General features: G+C 40.6%; 1 protein-coding gene across 2 annotated transcripts in view; it reads left to right on the top strand.

Moving 5' to 3' along the window:
- The window catches only part of Ap1s3 (adaptor related protein complex 1 subunit sigma 3), a 64,317-nt gene that overhangs the window by 39,414 nt on the left and 18,036 nt on the right, over positions 1-6,867 (top strand). The gene's annotated exons all lie outside the window — the stretch shown is intronic.

Raw genomic sequence — 6,867 nt, 5'->3', positions numbered from 1 at the left:
CAGTATGGTGATACACACCTTTAATCCCAGTACTTGGAGGCAGAGGTAGGTGGATCTCTGTGAGATCAAGGGTAGCCTATACATAACAAGTTACAGGCCAGCTGGAGCTACAATGAGACCCTATCTCAAAAAATATTGTTATATACATGTGTTCATGATGTATGTACGTGTGTATCCCTGTGCACGTGTGTGCGTGTGTGTGTCTGTGTGTGTGTCTGTGTATGTCTGTGTGTGTGTCTGTGTCTGTGTGTGTGTCTGTGTCTGTGTCTGTGTCTGTGTACATGTTCTCACTCAGCTGTGGTCTCTGGGAATGCTGAAGGTAGTAGATGTTACCTGTATCCTGGGAAGACTTTCAACATTCTCCATTTTCAGAACTTTGTGTTCTCCTGGCCTTCTAGGAACACGGTGCCCCTAGTGTTTCTTGTGGGCATTCCCTGGAGAAAGCCGGCTGCTTTCGCTTCAGAATCTACTTTTTCTTTTTGGTCTTTGGAATCTACTTTTTAAAGTGCCAACATACCCTGTTTTGTGAAATCAGCCCCACAGGTCACATTTCTGTCTCTTTTCCATCTTCCAAATATTATTGAAACCTCTGGGGGGCTGTTATCTTCCTGCTAGTCACTTAGTCTTTGGGATTTAACTCATTATTTAAAATTCCAGTACTGTTATTTTACTGCTATTTTAGGAGGAAGACATGGTAAAGGCCCATCTTTAGTCAGTGTTTATCTTGAAGTTTCTTTGGATCCCTTGTTGCAGTTTTAAGCTTCCCAAGGTGAGGATACAAGTATTCCATTAGCATCTTTCATAACACATAGGCACTAGTAAATACTGGCCCAGTGAATCAATGATTACTTTAGCTGATGACGTTATTGTTTCCCCTTGGGACTGTTTCTGGTTAGTTTTGGAAGGAGGGAAGATTGTGGGCCGCCAGGTGGAGGGTTTCTCAAGCCGACACTGGTGACTAGAGGAGGAACTTTTTTTTTCCAGTTTGCTTATTAATTTGTCAGCATCAAAGAAAAGATTGGAGCTTGTTTCTCAGTCAAAAGCAGGCCCTCTGTCTTCATAGGTCTCGCCCATTTGCCTACTTGTTCTCTTACTGCTCTTCTCAGAGTGCACTGGTTTGATATATCCAGACAGTCCCACCTAAACAATTGCTTCTAGTACTTTGAAAAAAATTCTATATGTAGTCTTCCTGGCACCCAACATTCTCTAAGAGTTAAACATTAACAGAAGTTGAAAACTTGCTTTTCTGTTAACACTTCCTTAGTGATCAGGCTTGGGTTCAAACGTTTGTTTTGCCTCTGTAGCGCATGAATGACCTCACTGCTGAACCCCATGTTCCTGTTGTCCTCCTTGTTCCCCACCACTCCTCCTCTTTCTCCTCCCCCTTTTAAAAGCCACAACCAATAGCAAGAAGCACATTTTATATGACTACCTAGTATAAATATATGAAACTGGAACAAAGGATTTTAAAAAATTATTTATTTATTATTTTTTATGTGTATGAGTGTATTGTCTGCATGTATATAAGTGCACCCATGTCGTACAATGCCTGAGGATGTCAGAAGATGTTTTCAGATCCCCTGGAACTGGAATTATAGAAGGTTAATAGTAGCTAATATGTTGGTGCTGGGAACTGAATTTGGGTCCTTGCAAGAACAGCCAGTGATCTTAACCACAGAGTCATTTCTCCAGCCCCTGGAACAAAAGCTTTAATATTTACCCTTACTATGATTGACTGCTCAGAGATACACTGTTCTATTTTAATGTCCACTAAAAGTATGGCGATTGGAATCCTTTTAGTTTGCTTTATAACCCACTGCGTTGCTGCCTGCTGTTGTGAATAAACCTTAAACTGAAGGGTCACATTTCCTTCCTCACTTTCTTCATCTCATTGACAGAATTACACAACATTGCCTTGAACTAGGGATGATTAACAGGGTTCCCTCATGCTAATAAGGTAATAAGACAGATCTTGTAAACCCCTTATCTTTGTCCTCATAATGCTCAGCTAGCATCTTAGTCATATGGCTAGGAGACATTTAGTCTGGTTACACAGTTTGCTCTTAAAAAATGCTATATTTTAGAGAAGTTTTAGGTTCATAGTACTCTTGAGGAGAATGAACTAAGGTGCCCCCTGAAGACTCAAGCCTCCCTCATTGTCAGCACCCTATGCCAAAGGGTACATCTGTTATAAATGATGAATCTGTATTGATTTATTATTGCCACTTAGCTCCATAGTTTATATTAAGCTCCACTTTGCTGTTGGGCATTGAATCAGTTTGCACAAAAAAATGACATATTTCTGCCATTATATGATGCAGGGCACTTTCCCTGACAACCCTGCCTGCTCTGCCTGTCCTTTCCAACCACCGGCAGCCATGCAGTGCGACTATAGGCTGCCCTGCATAGGGTGCCATGAGGTAGAGAAAGAACCTTGGCATTTACTCAGTATTAAACTTCAGACAGAATGCTGACTGATTTTTATTGAACTCATAAGACTTTTTATTAAGGATTTTTATAATTATACTATCCTACATAAAATGAAAATAAATCTAGTCGAACACAAAGAGGAAGTATAATGTATAATTCTACTGTCCCTGGAAAGTTTCCAAGTACCACTGGAGATTATGAGCTGGTCATCAGATAGTCATGGGGGTTCCCATCTGGGCAGTCTTCTATGATTCTCCTCAGGAGCATCTGACACTTCCATATAGAAGAAAGATAGGAGTGGTTGGGCCAGTCTGGGGTGGGAATTTATGGAGTGGCTATACAGGTTTGAAAAGGGACTGAAGAGACAAAGATCAGAATAGTGCTGTTCAGGTGCTAGATCATGTGTTCTGGGCCACCAGAGCAGGGGACCTGTCAGGTTGATTGTCTTGGAGAAACATGTTCTATGCATTTATATTTGTGATTTAGATCCTGAAACACAGGATAGTCCTGAGAATGTGGTGCTCATGGTGCAACAATATTGGGGTCAGGGAAAGGTCCCTGGGTGCCTCTTGTCTTGGAAGCTGGTGAGCGTCCATTTCATGAATTGAACTTAGGAACAGATAGCTTTGCAAGCCTCGAGAACTAAAACTACTATTAGAAGCTTTCACTGCACATAATGAAGTAGAAGGAGGATATGAACACTGGCTCAAAGTAATAGACTAGATAGATTGCCACTCATCTGCTTTATGCTTCTCTCATAGTCCCGGTGGCACCTCCCTGGACAGATATATATCAATGAAACACCCAACCTCTTCAAGTTCTGGGTCCTGTGAGAAGTTGGGGCTTTGCCCAATGAAGTCAAGCATGGCTCTGGTGGATACTTTGAGGACAAAGAATGCTTGATTCACCTGATTCTCTTTTGCGTTTGAGAGACCATAGATGCCCAAACTATACCTCTCAAAATAGTGGCCAATTGAGTGGCTCCTCCTGAGAAAAGGGTGGGAATTCTGGGTGGATCGAGGGGCAAACCTGGGTTAAGCATTTGAGCCAAATGTATAATGAGACCTTAGTCCAACTCAGCACACTTTGTTGGATTTTGCTCTTTTCTTCCCAGAAACATTATTGAGGGAGATGAGTGGATGCTGTTTCCTGAAGTCAGGCAAAGTTTGTTAACTATTTGCAAGTACCGGGGAAAACCACTTTCATTTGTCTTTTTTTCTATTCTTAAGCTAATGTTAATAAAAAAAATGGTATTTGATTAACCTTGAAATGTACCCTGGATGACTATACTGATAAATTCGATAATATTAATTGCAAGAGGGGATGACCATGTGAAATCAGTACCATTCAGACAGTCATGGTAGTTCCCATCTGGGCCGATTTACAACTTGTCCAACCTATGCTGTAAGTCTGAGGAGGGAACTGGTGACCCTGTATGAGCCTAGCCCTCCATCAGAGCAGAACTTGCAAGGACTAGATCTTTCAACCATGACTTAGGCAATGCAGCTACTGACTGTGCTTGAATTGATTCATTCCTTCTTTTGAGCAAGGAGCACAATTTCTATTTTACATGGGCTTTGTGGATGTGTCCTTACTATTCTTTCACTTTGAATTCATTGCTGGGATTCAAAGTTACTCATTCATTGTTCTAGGTTGTTGGTTCATGTGAACACAGGCATCTGATCCTGAGAAACTTCAGCATGAAAGAACTGGGAAGGAAAGCAGCGCTAACAGCCTCACAGAGGAACCAAGAGTTGATCTGAATTTACACTAACATTTAGTCTATGGGGAATTCCAAAGGACTCTCAACACTGAGAGTCATGAGACCTGAAAACAGAGCCAACAGGAACCAAACAGAAAACCCTATTTCTTCTGGAAGAAAATGGTTGAGAGAGGCTTGTGAGATTGTCTTAACTATGTGGATCAGTTATTATTCCATGGATAATGGAATAGTCTCCTTGTGTATGCCCTGTGATAAAATTAGGGAAAACTGGTTTAATTTGTAGCAGAAGACAGTTAGGATTGATGGGAAGAATATGTTACTTACAGGGAATGAAAGCGAACATACTCTGAATTGGTGGATTTCATTTCTCTGGCAAAACCTGACCATTCCCTGGACTTTGGAGCGAACAGTCTTATCTATGGCAACAATCCAAAGCTGAGCCTCATTCTTTTTTTTTTTCTTTTTGTCTTTACAAAAACTTTATTGAGAATTTCATATGTGCATATAGGTGTGTTGATCAACTCCATGCCCACTTCCTCCCCTCCAACACCTCCCATATCTCCCCATCACTTTTTCTTTTTCTTTTCTATTTTTTTTTCTTTCTTTATTTTTATGGGGCTTTTGGCCACTCTAACATTCCCCCCTGTGAAGAGGTAACCCTAAAATCTTTTAAGGATTAGATAAGAATAGGAGGTAGGAATTGGCTAGGCAGTTAGGGTAAAAAGACCCCAAAGAAAAGTAGCCAGTTTCTTGGCTAAAAGTCAAAATGTCCTTGGGCCTCTGAGCCTCGTTCTTGAGATCCTGAATTCTGTGTTGTTTCTTTTTAATTTTATAACTGTTCAGTTTATATTATTAGAATGGCAAATCTCTTCTTGGAATCAAAAGTGCCTATCTCAGTATGATTCCTAGGAAATAGTAATTGTGTTCTATTACTGAATTATATCTGTCTGATAGGAAATAGTATTTAAGAAAATGCAATGTTCTAAGCAGATATTTAGTGTTCCAGGCTTAGGAGGATGTTTCTCAAGGCAGCTGATTGAGCAGGAATTTTCAGTTTTCTTATCCTGTGATCTCAGGGCTTTGGATTGTGTGCTCTTCCTCACTTTCTCTTTTTTTCTTCATTTTCTTTGCTTAAAACAAGCAAGAAGGAGAGGGCATGAGTAACAATACTTGTCACACAAGCCTAAGAACCTGAGTTTCATCCCCAGAACCCATGTTAAGATAGAAGAGAAGAACTGACACCACAAAGTTGACTGTCCTCTGACTTCTGCGTGTCAGTCATGGGGGCACATATGCGCCCCACTTCCTCGTTAAGATAGAAGAGAAGAACTGACACCACAAAGTTGACTGTCCTCTGACTTTTCTGCGTGTCAGTCATGGGAGCACATATGTGCCCCACTTCCTCCATCATACACACACACACACACACACACACACACACACACACACACACAAATGTGCTAAATAAAATAAAAAAGAAGACCCTGAATTCTGTAAGTTAGAAGTTCTGAATGAGGATCCTGGTTTTATTTGGTCTTCAGGTATCAATGTGTAGTGAGTCATTAGAACAAGTGCCATGACATTTAAAGACAAACCTTTTTAACAAAAAGTAGAATATTTGTAAAAAGTATTTAAAAAATAATTTGTTATTTTGATTTTATGTGTATAAGTATATTGCCTGCATGTGTGTAAGCGCACCCGTGTCATGTCCTGAAATGCCTGCGGAGGTCAAAAGAAGGCATCAGACCCCCTGGAACTGGAGTTCTGGTTGGTTGTTAGCTGCCATGTGGGTGCTGGGAATTGAACCTGGGTTCTCTACAAGAGCAACCAGTGCTCTTAATCACTGAGGCATTTTTTCAGCTCCTGTAAAAAGTATTTTTAAACTGTAGTTAGTCTTTATTTATAGCATGTGTTGTTCCATTCACAGAAGAATTGAGACAATGCATTTTTGCTTAAATCAAAACAAACAACAAAAACCCCCAACAAAAGACCTACCTTCTAATACCATGGGTTGAGAAAATGTAATCTCTTATAAACTGAAGATCAGTCTGAGGCTGGAGAGATGGCTCAGCAATTAAGAACACTGACTGCTCTTGCAGACAACCCAGGTTCGATTCCCAGCTCCCATATGATAGCTAAAGACTGTAACTCCAGTTCCAGGGCATCTGATGCCCTCTTCTGACCTCCTCTTGCATGGCACGGTTTCACTTATATACATGCAGGCAATACACACATACGCATAAAGAAATAATAAATAAAATATTTTAAAAATGAAGATCAGTCTATCTGATGATTTTTTTTTAGAAAGTAGGATCCTTCGTGCCTGCCAGGGATTGAAGTAAATATCCAGATATTAGACTGCCTTTTCTCATTTGACGTTTTTTAAGTTTACTAATGTATGAACCTCCATTTCAAAAACATATCAAAACTTACTTGAAAACAAAATCAGGTTACTTGCTGATGTAGCCAATATGTTATCTAAATTGTTACACATTCAGCTTGATAGGGGTAATTGTTGGCTCAACCGAGGAACCCACACAGATGAGTGCAAAGGTCATGCTTATAATAGATGCTGGCCTGTTTCTTGATCTGTTGCTCCTCCTCCTTGCTTTCTCTGCCTCCTCATTTCCTTCCTTCCTTCCTTCCTTCCTTCCTTCCTTCCTTCCTTCCTTCCTCCCTCCCTCCCTTCCTTCTTCCTTCTTCCTCCCGTTCCT

Source organism: Nannospalax galili, unplaced genomic scaffold (genome assembly GCF_000622305.1).
Source record: "Nannospalax galili isolate Female #2095 unplaced genomic scaffold, S.galili_v1.0 scaffold127, whole genome shotgun sequence".
NCBI lineage: Eukaryota > Metazoa > Chordata > Mammalia > Rodentia > Spalacidae > Nannospalax > Nannospalax galili.
Note: the sequence above shows the minus strand (reverse complement) of the source record. Positions and strands in the feature narration are given on the sequence as shown.